This window comes from Notamacropus eugenii, chromosome 3, assembly GCF_028372415.1.
Source record: "Notamacropus eugenii isolate mMacEug1 chromosome 3, mMacEug1.pri_v2, whole genome shotgun sequence".
Classification (NCBI taxonomy): domain Eukaryota; kingdom Metazoa; phylum Chordata; class Mammalia; order Diprotodontia; family Macropodidae; genus Notamacropus; species Notamacropus eugenii.
Window position 1 is genome coordinate 433,819,871 of NC_092874.1, and position 19,953 is coordinate 433,839,823.

The 19,953-nt window shown below is 40.0% G+C and overlaps 1 protein-coding gene and 1 long non-coding RNA gene across 4 annotated transcripts in view; one reads left to right on the top strand and one right to left on the bottom strand.

The window, feature by feature from the left end:
- LOC140497479 (uncharacterized) overlaps positions 1 to 4,674 on the top strand; it is an 82,558-nt gene extending 77,884 nt beyond the window's left edge. The window contains exon 4 of the long non-coding RNA XR_011964703.1: positions 74 to 4,674. This is a non-coding gene — a long non-coding RNA (uncharacterized lncRNA). The remainder of the gene's footprint in view (positions 1 to 73) is intronic.
- The window catches only part of HRH1 (histamine receptor H1), a 122,935-nt gene that overhangs the window by 70,563 nt on the left and 32,419 nt on the right, over positions 1 to 19,953 (bottom strand). The gene's annotated exons all lie outside the window — the stretch shown is intronic.

Below are 19,953 nucleotides of genomic sequence, written 5' to 3' on the forward strand. Positions count from 1 at the left end.
AGCCTGGTTGCACTGTGCCTTGCTTTTGACTGCTATATGTAGTGGTAAACCTGTTGACCTTTTCTCCTAACAGATTGGTGCAGAGAATGCCAGCAGGTGGCTCTAGACAAAGCCCAGAAGCTGGTAGCATGAAGTAATGCCAAGCAGACACAATACAATCAGTGGGGAACAGGTCTAGTGGGAGCAGCAGAATGACATCACCAGAAGACTACTATCACACTCTATGACACCTTTATACCCCATATAGTATGGTCTCTGTTCATGCTCACTCTCCCTAGTGATGATGAGAGAGTATGCCCCTAGTTTAGGAGGGGGGAGGGCATTTTCCTTTAATTTTTCTTTAAAATACTATTTCTTTAATAACAATAATAATAGCCAGCATTTATGTGGTTGCAAGATTTTCAGAGTGTCTATATACATTATCTCATTTGACCCTCACAAAAATTCTGGGAGATAGAGGCTAGTATTATCCCCATTTTACAGATTGAGGAAGTTACTCACCTAAGTTAGTAAGTTACATGTCCTCTAAGGCAGGATTTGAAAGAGTCAGGTCTCCCTGACCTTAAGTCCTGTGTTCAATTCATTAGATCACCTAGTTGCCTTTGTTTTGAACTGTATTCTTTGGCTGATTAGGAAAAAAAGAAGTAACTACAGTGGTAGGGGTTTAGAAAATATAATTTTGAGTACATGGTGACCCACAGAGTATGCTGAATCTGGGTTATTCTAGGGACCTTATGTATGAGAGGAAGGGTCAGTTTCTATATACAGATGAGGAAAATGAAGACAGAGAGGTAAAGATGTGATCCAGATTTATATAGCGAATAAGTATCAGCGTCAGAATTTGAACCCATGTCTCCTGACTCCAAATCCAATACTCTTTTCCCCACACCACACACATTCTTCTGTCCAATGTTGTTTCTCAGTTTATTGACTGACCTCTTAATAATTAGTTAATACTCGTGTGGCATTGGTCATGCCATTTTATCTCTCTAGGTCTCATGTTCCTCCTGCATAAAACTTGAAAGCCCTTCACAATCTGTCTCCAATTTTTTCTTCCTGACTCATTTATATCACTTCTATTCACAAACTCTACTTTCTGGCCAATCATGCCTGTTAGCTGCTATCTCCTTTCCCACCTGCTTGCCTGGGACAGACTCCCTCGTCTTCTCTGCCTCTTTGCATCCTTAGCTGCTTCCTTCAAGGCTCTGATCAGGTGCTACCTCCTCTGGGTGGATTTTCTCCCTCTTAAAATCACTTTGTATTTATGCCTCTCTGTACATGTTACATCTCCTTGTAAAAAATAAACTCCTTGAGGAAAGGAACTTGCTCTTGTGTTTGCATCCCCAGAGCTTATAACAGTGCCTGACACTGCATATGCTTATTTAATAAATACTGGTTGGATCGCAGTGGGTGGATGTCTTCTTGGTACTAAAAGGTCAATGGATTCGCTATTCGTTATTGAGGAGTATTGTTCATTCCCCAAACATTCTGTTCAATGAGGTGGAATTCAAAATCCAAAGGATTTTTTTAAATTAAAAAATGATTTTCCCCTATTTTTATGAACTTGAAAAAACATCAACAGAAAAATCAGATTGCATGGGAAACTGAATTATGAAGTTTTCAACAATCATTAAGAACTTAATATATACAAAGTACTCTGCTGGGCAGTAGAGATGCAAAGACAGAAAACAAATGAAGGCCCCTGTCTTCAAGGAACTGGCATTCCGCTGTAATATTCAAGAATGTTAATTACTTTAGATGTTGGCCTGGGGTCTACATGTAGATGTAAGGTCAGTGGACTTGAAGTTAGGATGAACTGGGTTCAAATCCTGCCTGAAATTATTGTTATCTATGTGACCTTGAGGAAGACCTCAGTTTCCTCATCTGCAAAATGGGGGGTTGGACTTGGTGGCATCCAAGGTCCTTTCTAGCTCTAAATCAACAATCCCATGAGCTTGACTATTATTCCCTCTCTTCTTCTGATCTGTCAGGACATCCAGACATTTGGTTAATGGAGATCTAAGGTTTTGCTTTCCACACCCTAAGGGTGGAGAATTCCCAAGGTGGTTCTTCAAGGAAGATTCTAGAAAGACAGAGCTCTTCAGTAAGTGGAATGTGTTATAGACACTAACTGTGAAGAGAGGCTAATGGAATTTTAAAGTGAACTGACATCCTGTGATGGGAGGAAGTTCATTAGCAGAGTTTCTGGTTGGTCTGGGTCTAATTCTTGTCAGAATTAGAGAACAAAGTGAAACAATGAAAAACTCATACAATCCTTCTTGTTATGGTTACTACTAGCTTAGATTTAGTTTAGACAAAATAGCAGGAAGTTCGAAGTGGATTTCACAAACAGATTTTTTTAGAAAAGGAAGCTTTTGTGATTGCTGGCAGGGTTGGCTTTCAGGGACCATCAACTCACTGAGACTGATGGTTCAGCCAATGAAAATGTGGACATGAGCCAAGTCTATGAATTAAATATTCACTAAGGACCTACTGGATACATAGGGGGGGGGCTCAATGGGACACATTGGCAGAGGATGGATAGCTACTAATTGCTGGGCTAGGTTTATGCATAGGCAGAGTATGCAATTAACTCAGTCTTATTTGAAGGGATCCCTGCTCCAAAATATCTTATTGTCTTTCCCCTTGAAGTTCCACCATTAGAGATTTCTTCCTTTGAGTCTCATTTCCTGCTCCTCCCCTTTCTCCTGTTTCCATCTTTAAGATCCTTTTTATTAAATTCAAACATGTCTGAGGGGGATAGTATCTTAAATTATTAGTTAAGCACTTTAGCAGGGATTCCCTGACCCATCTGTGAGTAAGACAAGATAGGTCTCGGTTATGGGGAAGAGTTGCCACAGTAGGCAAGATGGGCACTTGAAAGGGCAGGATGCCAAAGATAAATTATAGTACCTGGAATACACTCAAGACAAGAGGGCTTCTTCAGCTTCTTACCTCCTTTGGTTTAGGGTTCTCTGAGTGCCACCAATAATCCTTTGAGGAAGACCATGGTGGCTGGAATAAGGGTCTAAGTTATTAGCACAAGGAAGTTGTCCTACTCATCTAGTAAAAGGAAAAATAAATCTATCTCTGGTTCTGTTTTTCCAGGAACAACTATCCTGATACTTTCCTGCCAAGCTTTTCCCCAGAATATGCAATGACACCTCCTGATGACAGCAAGTGGCTGGGATGTATGTAGCAGGCAGTTTATTAATATAACTAGTGTTTCCTGTGGTTAAGTGTGTGGGATGGAAAGGCATTTCCAGGAAGCTTTCCCTGTACCTTATACCAATTTGATAATGATCTTCCTAAATACACATTTGCTCTAGGACTTGTTTTGCTTCTTCCTTATGCATGATCACTGATCATTCTAAACTATATTTATTTGTGTATTATCTAAAATGTGTATTTCTGCTCTTCCCACCAGATACAATAGTGTTCTACACACAGTGAGTACTCAGAAATGCTTGTGGAATTGAATCAAATGCACATCCAAAAGAGGAGTGCAAAATCAACTGAAATACCTTTTTCTTAATGCCATAGGAGATGTACAATGGAAGTCAAGTGCACACAATAAAGTCTCTAACCTTTCCATGCTTAGGTTTACTCATCTGGAAAATGGAGAGGGAGGTAGCTTAGATGCTTCTAAGGTCTTGTATTAGTTCAGAATCTGTGATCCTATGATCTATGATCATATTACTGAAGTAGGAGTCACATACTGTACTGCTTCTCTAGGAAGGGTTTGGGGTCTACCCAGAAAGAGTCCACCCTCTTGAAGTCCAGAGTAACTTTGTAACTCCCATCTTTTCTTCTTATCAGGAATCCACTGTTCCCATCACACTAGGATTCTTACTAACTCTCTCTTAGTCTATCTTTATTTCCTTTTCTGCACTTAAGGTATCTTTCCACATTGGGAGGGTTCAATTATGTGCAAAACAGAACTAATTATTTTTCCCCTGAAGATCTTACCACCTTCCTTATAACTGCAGAGGGCAACCCACAAGCTCTTCTACCTTGCCCATTACTATAGAGGGCAACACTATCCTCCTAGTCCCTCAGGCTCACAAGCTAGGAGTGATCCTGGATTCCTCATAATCTCTCAGCCCCTATCTTCAAACTGTTGCCATGGCCTGCTGATTTCACCTTTGTAAAATCTCTCAAGCCCCTTTTTCCCCTTTGACACTGCCAGCCCTCTAGTGTAGGTCCTTAGCACCTCACACCTGGATTATTATAATAGCCTGCTAGTGGCTCTTCCTGCCTCAAGTCTCTCCCCACCCCAATCCATTCTCTTTCAGCTCCCAAAATAATGCATTAAAGTACAGGTGGGAGTATGTCATACACACTGTTGCCCTCTCCCCACAATCAATAAAATCCAGTGGCTCCCTATTGTCTCCAGGAGCAAATATAATGTGTTTAGCATTCCAAGTCCCCTCCTATCTGTCCAGACTTCTTGCACATCACTCCCTAATACATACTCTTAGATCCAGTGACACTGGTCTCTTGGTTGCTCTACAAACAAGATACTTTATATCTTGGTTCTGCGCATTCTTTCCTGCTGTCCCCCATGCCCGGAATGTCCTCTCTCCTCTGTTCTGACTATTGATCTCCCTGATTTCTTAAGTCTCAACTAAAATCCCACCTCTTATAAGACTCTTTTCCTAACCACCCTTTTATTTCAACACCTTCTTTCTATTAATTTTTTCTTCTTTATCCTATAAATAGTCTCTTCATATATATTTGTTTATATGACATCTCTCCCATTAAGCTCCTTGAGGGCAGAGATTACCTTTTGCCTCTTTTTGCATCCCCAGGGCTTAGCACAATGCCTGACACCTGGGAGATGCTTAATCAATGTTTGGTGACTCAGTTGGACTGTTTAGCCCAGGCCTGCCCATTCTTCAAGACCCAACTCAAGTTTTTCTTCCATGAAGCTTTCTTCAATTATTCAAGCTCTCTGCAATCTTTTCCGAATTCCCATTACAATTATAATCTGAGCCAAATCCACTTTTCAATATAATCAGAGAGTTTCAATATAATGTCACATCTTCCCTTATCTTAAGTTGCTATTTAACTGTTTCCCAGAATAGTCATATCCTACCTCCTCAACTAGATTATAATCTCTTCAAGGAGAGGGAGAGGTTTTCAAGGGGTGGCTGGATGATTATGGTTCCTCTTTTAGCATCTCTTATAGCCTAGCAGAGAAATAACTGAAAAAAATTCTGAATATCTTGTTCTAAAGATTATTCCTTTAAATAGCAACTCACATTTCCATGATACCTTAAGGTTTGAAAAACACTTTCTCCACAATGACTGTTTCAGGGGTAGGTAACCAAGGATGTGTTGGTAAATGGTTAGATAACAAGATCAGGAAAGATGTTCCCATAACACACTTTAAGTTGTATTATTTAGATTTTCTCCATTATTTTCTTAAGTCTAGGCAATAACAAAACAATAAGTCAAGGCCTGATTTATAACCTTTGACCACTTACGAGAACATTATAATACATTATTATGTGAATTCTTACCCTGACAATTTTACAATCAGTTTTTGGCCCCAGTATACCCCTGAAGGTGATATAAGTATTATCTTCATGTTATAGCTGGGGAAACTAAGGCACAAAGCAGTTGAGTCTTGACTTTAGGACCAGGGCTCTTTCCACTACACCCTGTTGCTGCTCTCCCATGCCCCCCCATGAAGCAGTAGGGATGCTCAACATTGAGCAGGTAGACTTTATTATCTTCTAGAAGAACATGTGGCTAGATATAAAGTAATAGGATTTAGAGCTTAGAGATCGGGCTGAGACTCAGGCAGGTTCAGCTATTTGCCAAAGGTCACATAGTTGGTAGCAAAGCCTGAATTCTAACCCTGACTCCCGACTCCAAATCCAACACTCTTTCCACTATACTACATGTCTGAGATATCCAGGGTTTAGCATCCAGTGTTTGACACATAGTAGGGGCTTAATAAATGCTTGTCGATGCACCTTGAAATACTGTAGACCCACTCTGTAAATGGCCCACCACCATCTATAGAGAACATCTGTGTACAGCCAGGTCACACATTTCTATCTGAAAACTAGCTTTTGAAGCATTATGAAGACTTGGTGTACTTGTTAGAAATACTCGAAGATATTTTCATTTGTCGAGGACCATGGGTCATTGCTCTCCTTGCTAACTCTGTTCCCATTTTTGGGTTTTCAGCAAGTCCTTGTTATCTTCTATACAAAATTCAAATAATGTACTTCAGTTTTTTATTTGCTTTTCTCTGGTCACAGGAACACTACCTCCTTTCTTTTGCTCTTTCCCATGGTTTGTCTTATACTCAGGGAATGGGGTGAGAAGATGGGTGAGTTTAGGCCTGTACTTGACCTGATTTGCAGAAAAGGATACTCACTAACTGTAGTCAGAAGCAGGCAGGGCTTGGGATCATAGCTTTGGAGCCAGGAGGGATCAACTAATTCAACCCTCTCATTTTATAAATAAGAGAAGGGAGACAAGTAACTTGTCCAAGGTCAAACAGGAGGTAAGTGTCAGAGGGGGTATTTGAACCCAGGACCTCTGATTCCTGAGCTGGTTTCTTTGTTTTATTCTCATGTTGTCATTAGGCAGCCCCCTGGGAGGCCACAAATACCAAGACAATATTAATTTTCTCATGTAATACCTCCTCAAACCCTATCTCCTCTGCTCTGATTAGGTGAGTACATTTTGTGGTAAGTGACTGAATATTTGTTGAACTAAATTTAACTGACCAGGAGGGTGAGAAGACTGAACTTGCCGTACAAATTCTGGTCAGAGGAACTGAGATGTTTAACCTGGAGAAGAAAGTACTAGAGGTTGGGGGAAAGCTGACTTCAAGCATCCAAAGAGCCACCATTTGGAAAGATTAAGACATGTTCTGCTTGGCCCCTAGGATGGAACTAGAAACAAGGGATGGAAGTTACAGTCAAGTGCTTTTAGCTTTGGAAAGGAAAAGTTTTCTATTTGAAGCTGCCACAGAGTAGACCTGGTTGCTTGAGGAGTGGCTGGTAGGTAGGTTCCCTTCCTCTGGAAGTTTTCTAAAGGCAGTTGGATGGATGACCACTTATCAGAATGCTGTAGAGGGAATTCCTGTTCAGGTATGATTTGGATCACATGCCTTCTAGGGTCCCTTCCAACTTTGAGACTGTGATAAGTAAGCATTCAGATAACAAATGAGAAGACAGTCCAGTTGACAAATGCTTTCCCCTTCCTTAACCATTTAGCCAAAACTCTTCAGGGAGCAAAAGGACACTTTTTTTGGAATAAAATTCCTAGAATGGGGGGACCTCTGTATGTATGCTATGTACAGGAAGCAGGCCAGTTCAACTGCAACTAAGTGGCCTAAAATTTCATTAACACACAGTTTACTAGCCCTCTTTCATAATTTCTGGATAATAAGCATGCATTTACATAGTGCTTGGTGAAACACATTATTTCATTTGATTCTTATAACCCTGTAAGGTGGATGGTGTGAGACTTATTACTCCCTCCTTCCTCCCGTTTTGCAGATGAAGAAACGTAGGCTCATAGAGGTTTGGTGACTTGTCCAAGATCAAGAAATCAATCAACAATCATTTATGAAGCACCTACTGTGTTCCAGGCACTCTGCTAGGTGCTTGGGAGACAAAGCAAAGGTGAGACTGTCCCTGCCTTTACATGGCTAAGTTAATATCCAAACCAGGTCTAGAGGATCCTGGAACTTTTAAGAGTTGAAAGGACATTAGAGGTCAATTAATTCAATGCTATCATTTTGTGGAAGAGAAAATTGCAGGCCAGAGATATTGAGTTGACCAAAGTTCCACAGTTAATAAATGGCAGAACTAGATTTGAACCCTAGAGTCTTCTGACCCCAACTCAAATGCCCTTTCCATGTTCTCAGGTTTTCCAGCTGTTCTCATACCCCCAAGTGATCTTCCTGTTGCATTATTTCCATTTTCTAGATGATTGACAATAAATAAGCCAAAGCTGCTTCCTCCATCCCCTTCCCAAAAGCTTCTTAGATGAGTATCTGCCAAAAGGTTGTTAGTGTGATATAAACTCAATATAATAAATTGTGAATGAAATACAACGATGAACAAAAATCTAATGAAGAAAATAATAAGAAATTATAAAGCCAGAAACAACTGATCAGGGAATTATTCACTCTTTTGGGTACAGCCTCAGTCCCTTCTATATGTGCCAATAATCCCATTGCTATGAATAATTGAGAGCCATCTGCATTTCATCATAATCACATTTTAAAACAATGCCAGAGGAGATATTTTACAAAGTAAAAATTGGAAGCAGAAAGATACAAAGGAAATAATGGTGGACTTGGAATTAGAGGACCTCATTCAATCTAATCAAAAGGGCTCTCAACTTCATTGGATAGGGAAGGAGAGGACAGTTTATGTATGTATGTATATATATATATATATATCCCCCAGCTGGATACTATAGAGCCACAAAGAAGAACAACAGTAGCTGAGATACCCGGAAGGCCCAGGAAGGAATCAGTATCAAAAGCAGTAAAACTCATGGCCTCAAGTGTCTACACATGTGTCAAAAGTTCAGGCAATTAACAAAAAATAAATCTGGCAAGTTTGGCTTCATGGGTGTCACTGAGATTTGGTGGGATGAAAGCCACGATGAGACTATGGACTTGGGAGGATTTATCTTATTCAAAAGAAATAGTAGGTAAAAGGCAGGTTTGGGTTGTGTTATACTTTCATAAGTTATACTCACATGAGAAAATCTAGAAACATGGGAAGAGGCATGGTAGAGAGAATTTGGTGAAGGTCAAAGAAAGGACAAAAGAAAGGGACTTTTTTTTTTTTTTACTGGACTATGCTACAGACCACCTGAACAGAAAGAGAAAATAGATGGTAATTTGGGAAAAAGATCAAAAGCCTAGCATAGAAATATGATATAGTAGTGATGAAGATGGGGTGGGGGTGGGAGAACTTGAATTATTCAGATGTTTTCTGGGTTCTCTCTCCTTCCTCTGAGAACAGCTGACTTCTTGAATGTTTAACTTTTATCCTTCAAAAGGTAGAGCAATCAACAATTCTATTATTTCTATATTAATTCTATATTCTATTCTGGATCTAGTTCTCATTAACAGAAAGGAATCAATTTTTGACATGGAAATGATGGGAACTTTGGGGAAAAGTGAAGACTCCCTCCTAGAAAGGGAGAGAAAATTTGGGCATACACCAACATGTACCTTACATTTTGAGAAATAAGGTTTCAAAAGATTCAAGGAAAGATAGGAAGGATGCCATGAAATAAAAATGTTTCAGGGGAAAGCAGTCCAGGAAGGATGGGGGATACTCATGAATGAAATTCCAAGACATACAGAGAAACAATTCCAGTGAAGAGGGGAAATGAGATTTATCTGAAGAAAGCAATGTTTCTCAGGGTACTCAAAAAGCAACTTAGATTTTTAAATGAAATGTATAGAATATGGAAGCAAGGCCAGAAAAGAGAAGATGAATATGAGAGCATGATATGGACTTATAAAAAGAGTATCAGGAATGAAAATGCTCAGAGTGATGGGAACCTGGCAAGGTAAGCTATGGAAAACAAAAAGTTTTTTAATAGCTATGTAAGGAGAAAAAGGTGGGTCAAAGAAGGGATAAGGCCTTCTCCTGGGTCAGAGAGATGATGAAGAGAGATCATGGAGAGAAGGCAGGGCTATTCAACTCATACTGTTTCTATTTTCTCTGCAAAGGAGAAGGACCCTTACATTGGAAATTATGGAACAAAGATGATAATTTGATACCGAAGATAAGTAAGATAGTATTGATGAAGGACGTAGATGCTCTTGATGAATTCAAGTCCCTAACCCCAATAATATACATAATCTTTGTGCTTGGAAAAACTGGATTGTAGATGTGATGCTGAAACAGTCAATGAGATTTGAAAATCATGGAAAATAAGTAGGGTACCACAAGATTGGAGTCAATTTCCTGATTTTCAAAAAAGGGAAGTGAAGAAAGTTGGTAAACTGAAGCCAGTTGACCTGACCTAAACTCCTGGGGGAAATTCTCAAAGGGACCATGAAAAGATGTTTGCTCAACATTTAGAAAGGGAATGGTGATTACAAGAGCCAATACAGCATCATGAAGATTGCGTCATGCTTGACTGATCTCACGACTGTTTTTAGCAGGACTACTAAACTATCTGTCCTATAGTACTATACTGTGGGTATGGATTGCCACTAGACTGTAGCAATACTTTTGACAAGGTATCTCATTATCTTTGTGGAGAAGATGGAGAGAAATGAATTAGAGGATAATATTGGAGGACGGGGCCATGGGCTCCAGGGCTTTTATCTAAAGATGGGATTCAGGCCAGTTTTCTCCCCATTTCCAACCAACTATGCTGCTTTTGGACTTCTATGGAATTCTCTATTATGCGTTCCATCCCCAGGAAATGCATCATTGGAAAAATCTGATTGTGCTGTAGGATTGAATCTTCCTGTTACTCACATCTTTCTCATCAATGGCCTCTGCCCTTCTGATTGGATCTTATAACTGGAGAGCAGGCCTCTTCTCCCCTGCCTTTCAGTTTCTTTTTATGTATTTTCTTTTCCCATTAGATTGTAGACTCCTTGAAGGTAGAGGCTATCTTTCTTTTTGTCTGTATTTGTATCGCTCACACTTACCACAATACTTGGTCCATAATAGGTACTTAATCAACAGTTTATTAACCATTATTGACTATAGATGAACTCAGAATTGGCCAACTGACTGGACCTAAGGAGTAGTTGTCTATGATTCAATGTCAATATGACAGGAGGTCTCCAGGGCAATACTCTAAGGATTTGTGCTTGACCCTACGTTGTTTAACATTTTTATTAATAACATGGACAAAGGCATAGATGTTATACTCATCAAATCTGCAGATGATACAAAGCTGAGAGGAGTAGCTAACACACTGGATGACAGGGTCAGGATTCAAAAAGATCGTGACAGGTTAGAGCACTGTTTGAATTAAAGAAGCTGAACTTTAATAGGAAAACACATTTGGGTACCAAAAAAAAAATCAATTTCACAAGTATAAGATGGGTGAGTAATGGAGAGGGAGAGCAATTGTTCTGAAAAAAAGAGAGAAGGTTTTGTAGACTGTCTGTTGAACAGGAGTCAGCAGCCCAATGTAGCATCCCTTCAATAAAAAAAAAGCTAATTTGATTTTGGGCTGAATTGAGGGGCGGAGTTTTGAGGTGATAGTCTTGTTATGCTTTACCCTCCTCAGACTTTATGTGGAGGATTGTGCTCAGTTATGGGCACCATGGTTTAAAATGGATATTGAGGAATTGGAGGGTGCCTGGAGGAGGACATCCCACATAGTGAAGGACCTATCAGGATTAATTGAAGGGTTGGTCATGTTTAGCCTGGCAAAAAGCAGATTGGTTGGGAGAGGGGCACATGATAGCTATCTTTAAGTTATTTGAAGGATTGTCATGTAGATGTGGTATCTGGTTTTTATATGACTCTAGAGGGCATAACCAAGAGTAATGAAGTGGAAATTACACAGAAACTAATTAGGCTTGGTGTCAAACAAAACAAAAATTTCTTAAGAATCAGAGCTGTCCCAAAGTATGATGGCCTGCCTTCAGAGATGGTAGGTTTTCCCTTCTTCCTTTGAGGTCTTTAAGCAGAGGTGGGATGATGACTTGTCAGGTACATCATAAGAGAGGATTCCTTTTGCTTATGCATTAGACTAGGTGGTTGAAGTCCCTTCCAACTTTCAAAATTTGTGATTCTGTAAGTCTGTGACCTGGGATCCAACAGCACTGTCTCTTACTCCCTATGTGATATTTTGTGAGTCACTTAAATGCCTTAGATCTCAGTTTCCTTATCAGTAAGATAAGGGCATTAAAGTAGATGGCCACTAAAGTCCCTCCTAGGTCTATGCCCATAATGTTCTAAGTCTTTGATCCTTTTAGGCTATGCAAAAAAGAAATACAACATTTCTCTTGGTTTCACATTTCCTTTTTTTGTCAAATGAGGGGGTTGAACTAAATGGCCTCCAAGGATCCTTTCAAGTTTTGAACCCATAATCTTAGAAACATTAGGATTATAAAAGACGCCAACATCTTGACTAATTGATGACCGCCATGGTCAATCTAGCTCATTCTGCTTGAAAAATCAAGACTGTTCCAAGGACGTCTTTGGAGACATTGGGTCGCCGAGCTAACTTCCACTTCATTATGGCTAAAGGGTCTCTGAAACAGTCTTCTCTATGTAGAAATGGTTGACACTAAGGAAGAAAAAACCGTTTTAGCCATAGCTGCAGGCCCACTAAGTTGGTTCCTAGCCCTGGTCCTCTCTGGGTCTTAAAGAATATCTGTGCTTTTGATTTAATAAGTTCCCAGTTATGCCCAGGGGTGTTTAGAGCGAATTCACTGATGACTGATGTAATTAGAGGTCAGAGAGGTGTAACTACTTCATAATTTGTTAGTTTTTTAAAAAAAATGTACTAACATTTTCAAATGTTAGTACATTCAAATGAATGCTATCCCAGCATGGTATAATGAAAATCACTCTAAATATGTCTCCGCAGGACCTGGGGTTCAATCTCTGCTGCTTACTACTTGTGTGACCCTCAAAAAGCCACTTACCCTCAGTTTCCTCATTTAAAAAAAAAAAAAAAAAATGAATGAGGTAGACCAGATGGCCAAAAGAATCATCTCACTCTAAATCTATGGTTCCTTTAAATGATCAGAGGACTAACTAATGCTCAACATAACTTAGGAACTCTGATTTGAGAACTGCATTCAAAACCTGGAATATCCTGGTGTGTTCAAGGCTGACACCTCTTCGTTTAGAACAACAGCTAACGTTGAGATTTGCAAAACACTTTATGTATATTGTCTTATTCGATCCTCCCAACAGCTCTGGGAAGCAGGTTATTATCCCCATTATATAGATGAAGAAACTGAAACTAAGAGAGGTTTATTGACTTACTCAAGGTCCCACAACTAGTGAATGTCTGAATCAGGATTTAGACTTAGTTTTTCCTAAATCCAAGTCTAGTTTTTCTACATATTATGTTACCTAGATGCTTCTTTTTATGTATGGAACTGATTTCTGTAAATAGTTGAAAATCATTCAGAGCCACATCTAGTCTATACAGTGGGTGATTAACCCAAAGAGCTCCACTCATGGTCCAAATCAAATTTTGTCTATGAAATAAGACTGATTTTCTGCTGAGGCCTATAAACTGGCTCTGAAGGCAATATTCAAAGAGGGATTTATGAATTATTTTGAGAAAGGAACCATAATGATAATGATGGGACAATAACGTCCATATTGACAATGATAATAAATTGTCAGGGGAAAAGGAATAGAATGGAATAGGCATTTATTAAGTTCCTGCTATCTTCCAGACAACTGAGGCCCATGGAGATTAAATGAAGGGTTTCATGCTCCCTGTCCCCCAGTGAATTTCATCTTTGTCACATCCTCTCTAAAATATAGTACTCAGAACAGAGCATAATATTCCAGAGGTAATCAATGATGTTCAGAACCCTTGGTATAAAGGATAGAGAGTAGTTTTGGAGTCAGGAAGATCAGAGTTCAAGTCTTGTCTCTAACATGTACTGGTTGTGCAAGGCCCAAAGTAGACCTCTCAGTGGCCAAGTTGTTGTTGTTCAGTCATGTCTGACTCTTTGTGACCTCATTTGGGGTTTTCTTGGCAAAGATACTGGAGTGGTTTACCACTTCCTTTTTTTTAATTTTATAGCTTATTTTGTAGAAGAGGAAACTGAGGCAAACAGGGTTAAGTGACTTGCTCAGGGCCACACAGATAGTAAGTGTATGAGGCTGGATTTGAACTCAGGAAGATGAGTCTTTCTGTCTCTAGGCCTGGCACTCTGTACACTATGGCATCACCTAGCTGCCTCAGGCAACTCTGCAAGTTGCCTCAGGTAACTCTTCAAGACTATAGGTGGCAGATAAGGTTGATGGCCTGCACTGGTAGGAGGAATTTTTAACTAGAATCTTTTCCCATCCAGTTATATACACCAATATAATTCAAGTCTAGACCAAGGGGAAAAAAAGGGATAGTATTAGCTTGTTTGGTAGCTCATACTGAACTTGAAGAATACATAACTTTTAGGTCTTTATCATATGAATTACTGTCTAGCCACTTCTCTTCTGCCCCCTGCCCTCAATTCTATTTTTTTGCAACTGATTTTTTTTTTTAACTTAAGTACAAGACTTTAACAAGATGAAATTTAATGGCAACAAATGTAGACTGAAGGCTGTGGTTCCAGTATGAGCTATTGTGAGTCTTAATTCTTCCATCCATCACAAGTGTTAACAAATTCTTAAACCAGAGAGTCAATGAAATATATCATGGACCAAGAAACTTGCTCCTCTTTAAAGTATACATATTCAAATATACAGTTAGTTTTTTTTGCTTAAGTACTCAGGTCAAAATGTCACTCAAACAGGATCACTGGGTTAGTACTAGAAAGAAATTTAGTCATCTAGTTCAATCCTTTCATTTCACTGATGAAGAAAGTGAGCCCCAGAGAAGTGAAGGGATTTGCCCAAGGTCATATAGATGGTAAGTGGGAAAATTAGGGTTTGAATCCACATCTGTTGACTTCAAATTGGCACACTTTACACTGTACCACACTGCCCTGCCAGGGGGACAAAGAGAACATGCCATACTTTCACATCTATTGATACCTACTGCCCAAGTGATACAATGCCTCTTTGTTATTTTCATTGAGTTTTTTTTCAGTGGCATCCAACTCTTTGTGACCCCATTTGGGGTTTTCTTGGCAAAGATACTATAATAGTTTGTCATTTCCTTCTCCAGTTCATTTTACAGATGAGGAAACTGAGGCAGACAGTTAACAGACTGTTAACTGACTTGAACAGTAAGTGTCTGAGGCCAGATTTGAACTCAAGTCTTCCTGACTAGGTATGGTGATCCACCACCAATACAACGCCTTTGGTACCTTTCAATATAGTCAAAGAAATATTATCTTTAAACTGCTCATTAGCTTACCTCCTGGCAATGCCACATGTGTGATAGCCACTTGTATTCTCCACTTGACATCAGAGAAGCATTATGGTGTAGTTCAAGGAGTAAAAGACCTGGGTTTAAAACCCAACTCTGACATTTACTCCTTGTGCGGCTTTCTCTGAACTTTAATTCCTTCCCTTGAAAAATGCTGGTGTTATACCAGGTAACCTTCAAGGTCCCTCTCATTTAGCATCCTATGATTCAGTCCCACAATAGCAGGAAGAAGAGAACGGGAATTATTGACAGACTAATAACTTCCAAATAGTCTCCTCTCTTTAATGTTATATCTTGCGCTGGTGCCAGTGGTCAAAGAGAAGAATCATGGTGTGCAATCATGCTAGCACGCATTTCTCTTCTCCTTAACTTAATAAGAAATACACTTTTTGAAATATACTGAAAAGCAGAGGCAGGCATCATAAAAACCAAGAGGAAATGTCAACAGTGAAATTTCCTGACAACTGAGTTAACAAAGTTCCTAAGAAAAGAGTTGTTTAAACTAAATGTCAGGTCCCTTCTATAAATATCCTGTGTCCAGCTGGTGTTTGGTGGATGTGGAGTTGTATGAAGATTCACATTATCAGCAAGCAAAAACCCCTTCTTTTTCTCACATTTTCTTTCTGCTTCCCAGCAGCCTCTGCACCCACTTGTTAGAAGTACCCCCATGAGAGTAATGTGAAACTATGCCCAAAGAGCTATAAAACTGTGTGTACCCTTTGATCCAGTAATACTACTACTAGGTATGTATCCCGAAGAGATCATTAAAAAGGAAAAAGGAGCCACATGTACAAAAATATTTATAACAACTCTTTTGGTTGGGCAAATAATTTGAAATCAAAGGGATGAGCACCAATTGGGGAATGGCTAAGCAAGCTATTGTATATGATTGTAATGGAATATTACTATAAGAATATAGACTATAAGAAAAGACAAGTAGGATGGATTCAGAAAAACCTGGAAAGACTTTCATGAACTGATGCAGTCAAGGGAACAGAATCGGGAGAACATTGTACACAGTAACAGCAATATTACTTGATGAAAAATTGTGACTTAGCTATTCTCAGCAATACAAATGATCTAAAACAATCCCAAAAGCCTAATGATGAAGCATACTATCTGCCTCCAGAGAAAGAACTGATATTGTTTGAATGAAGACTGAAGCATGCTAGTTTTTACTTTTTTTCTTTCATTTTTTTAAAGTCTTTTTGTACAGAATGACCAATATGGAAATGTTTTTCATAATTGCACATGTATAACCTATATCTGATTGCTTACTGTCTTGGGGAAGGGAAAAGAGAGAGAGGTAGGGATAGAATTTGGAACTCAAAATTTTAAATAAAAATGTTAAAAATTGAAAAAAAGCACCCCCATGCTAGACAGGGAGTTAGGAGACATATGAGTTCACTCTTTGTAAGGAGGTTGGACCAGGTAACCTCTGACATCCCTTCAAACTTGAGATCTATGACCTTAGGAACAATATCTGTCCTCTCAAACTCCTTGGATTGTTGTAAAGGAAGACCTTGGAAAACCTATATAAGGGTGACTTGTACCTATCAGAGATTTGGTGCTGTGAGGACACTGGAAACTGTTGGTTGAAAACCTTTCCTTTTATAGAAGGGAAAAGTACATTTGGAGAGGAAGGTCCCACAAGTAGTCACTGGAGGAGGGAGAGTTTGAATCCTTGATCTGGGACTATTAACTCATCACTTTCCATTTTGGGGAAAATCATGACTTTCAAGATTATCTATGAAATCTTCCTTGATCCTCTCCACTCTCTGCCCTCAATCAAATACTAGACCCTTCCTTATCTGATCTCATAGAACATTATTTGTTCTAATTTGCCATTCCTTTCTTCTCATAGGTGATGGGCTAGGTGCCTCCAGCCCTCCTCCTTCAACTGTGGGGCAAGTCATGGGTGTTCATGACATTTAGATGAACACTATCTGCACAACTTTTGTTAAAGTAGGCATTACCATCTTGGGCATTACCATCTGCCCTAAAGACCACTGGATCTTTCCATTTGGCCTGTTACTGTGCACTCCAGATCTCTGGTATTGCCATCCAATCTGATGATGCATTCTAAATGCCCTTGGGCCTTGCTTGTTGCCCTTCTGCAGAATCCTATGAATCACTGGGCTTTGTCACTCTCCCTCCAGCTAAACCTTTCCCCAAGTGCTGTCTCCCCAATGAGAATGTGAGCTCCTTGAAAGCAGGGACTACTACCACTTAGCACAGGGCTTGGCATATGGTAGTACTTAATAAATATTTTCCCACTCATATATTCGTAATAATTTACTTGAATATCAGCTATGGTGGCAGAGGAACAATCTAGGTATAGGAAGAGGGTCAACAAAGGGATAGTGGTGTGAAAGGAATGGACCTATTTGGGTTCAGTCTAGTTTGGCTGAAAAGCAGAGTTTATGAGATAAGGCTGGAAATGGTGAATGGCACCATGTGGTGGAGGGCTTTGAATCCCAAGCAAAGAAAGCTGTAAAAGTATCAATACCAGAAGAGAGAAAACCCACAGGGATGAAATCCCCCAGTGCAATGGGGTACCTCAGAAGCTGGTGAGTTCTTGGTCTTTGGAGCTGAATAACAGATAACAGCTGAATGAAGGAGGATGGTCCCTGTCCATTGGTTGTGGCTAGTATTCTTAACGGTTCTCACTGAGGGAAGGAGCTGCAGAATTACTTCGCTCACCATGTTTCCTCACCTATTTGTTCATGCTTCTCACGTCTGCGTCTGTTTTTCAAACAAGCCTGTGCAGGTAGCAAATACAGCAGGGGTCTTTCTCTTCTTCTCCATCCTCTGCACTGAGACACCCCACAGAAAATCTCAAATAGCACACTTGAGTAATCAGGCAAAACCTGATTCATTCTTATGGCACAAAGTGAGAACAATCACTTTTTCCCCAAGGAACAGTACTGTTCTTTTTAGGCACCAGACGTCTGAGCAGAGCAGGAATATGGAGAGTTTTAGCGAGCCCTTTTCTTTTTGGGATGATTTAGAATTGTGGCTGTCCAGAAGAACCCCAGGGTAGCTCCTTCCTGGGGTGCAGGAGAGTTAGATAGCAAGAATAGTGGCAAATTCTCTGGGCTTCATGCTTTAGCAGGGGCTTCTGAGTTCTTAGTGGTTGGATAGTGACTCAAAGAGGCAACCAGTGAGGGAGGACAGGACAACTCCTCTGATTTAAAAAAACTAAAACAGATGAGCTTCACATTGCACAGAATGTTAGACCTACAACCTCAGAAAACCTCAGAGGTCTTGTGCAACCTGTATCCAACTATATCTGTAACAAATGGCCACCCAGCCTCTGTGTGAAGATTTCCAGTGATGGGGAATTTCACCCCATACTGGATGATGACCCAGTCTATTTCTAGCCAGATCAGAGTGTTAACAAGTTATTTCTTAAATTGAATTGAAACCTGCCTCTCTACTCTTTGTTCTATCTTCTGGAGGCAAGTTGAACAAATTTAACCTCTCTCCCACATGACGTCTCTTCAAGTAACCAAAGATAGCTAGCTCTCACGCACACTGTTTCCAAGCCCTTCTCTCTTTCAGGCCAAGGATTCTTACTCTTTTCAACTAATCCTCATTTAGCACGAATTGTACTCATCAGCTCACCATCTTGGCCATCCTCCTCCGGACTTGCTTTAGTTAGAACATAAGATTTATAGCTAGAAGTGACTGTAAAGATCATCTCCAATTTCATTTTACGGATGAAGAAAGCAAGGCTCACATTTATAAAGTAGCAGGGCCAGGAGTCTAACTCCCATCCTTTGACTTCTAACCCAATGCACTTTCCACTAAACCATATAGGATTCATCTCAACAAGGTAGATAGAGTTCTGGAGTCACTTTTAGTCTTAGTCATGAGGTCTCCTTGGACAGTTTTGTACATCCTTTTGAGGAGTGGAGAAGTAAATTTCTCATTGTCCCTACTCTCTTTTTCTCCCTCCCTTTTGGAGGGGAAAGATGAACTTTCCTTCCTTCCTTCCTTCCTTCCTTCCTTCCTTCCTTCCTTCCTTCCTTCCTTCCTTCCTTCCTTCCTTCCTTCCTTCCTTCCTTCCTTCCTCCTTCCTTCCTTCCTCCCTTCCTCCCTCTCTTTCTTTCTCTCTCTTTTTCTTTCTCTTTCTCTTTCTTTCTTTCCTTCTTTCACAAAGCCTTAAACCCAGTTCTCTCTGAAGTTCATAGATGGGACCACACACAATAGTTCCCTGCCCAAGCTCCACATAACGGTTGTATTTTGGGCTGTCCTGGCTTACAGTGAACGTCAGTGGTAACTGTTTCTCTTTGGAACAACAACCCTGAGGGTCTTCCCCTCCTGACTTGATTTTTTTTTTCTTGTTTTTCTAATTAAAGGGACCATCCCTTGACTCACTTCTCAAAGGGGCCTATTCACTGAATGGGTATTATCTCACTCTAAGTGAATACCTGAAAAAGACTTAGCCTAAAAGGGCTAGGGTCTCCCATTGCATCCTGGGCCATCTCTAATTGTCCTGATGAATATCTGGCCACTGGACCCTGCTGACTCTGGAGGAGAAAGTGAGGCTAGTGACCTTGCAAAATCCTCCCTTACTCAAATCAAAGTCAACTGCAAGTCATGTCATCATTTTCCTGATGTCATGGTCCTCTTCAAGAAAGAAGGCCAAACACAATAAGTTTTGTCAATGTCCTTCCTAAAATGTGGTGCCCAGGACTAACCCTAATACACTATCTGTGGTCTGATCAGGTTAGAGCACAGCAGATTTACCATTGCATTCATTAGTTCTCAGTGCTTCTTTTAAGGTAAGCTAATGTGGCTAAAAGTTTTTTGACTGATGTGTCATGTCACTGACTCATTGAATGTGCAGACCACTTAAACTGCCAGATCTTTTTCAGATGAACTATTGTCTAACCACACTTCCCACAT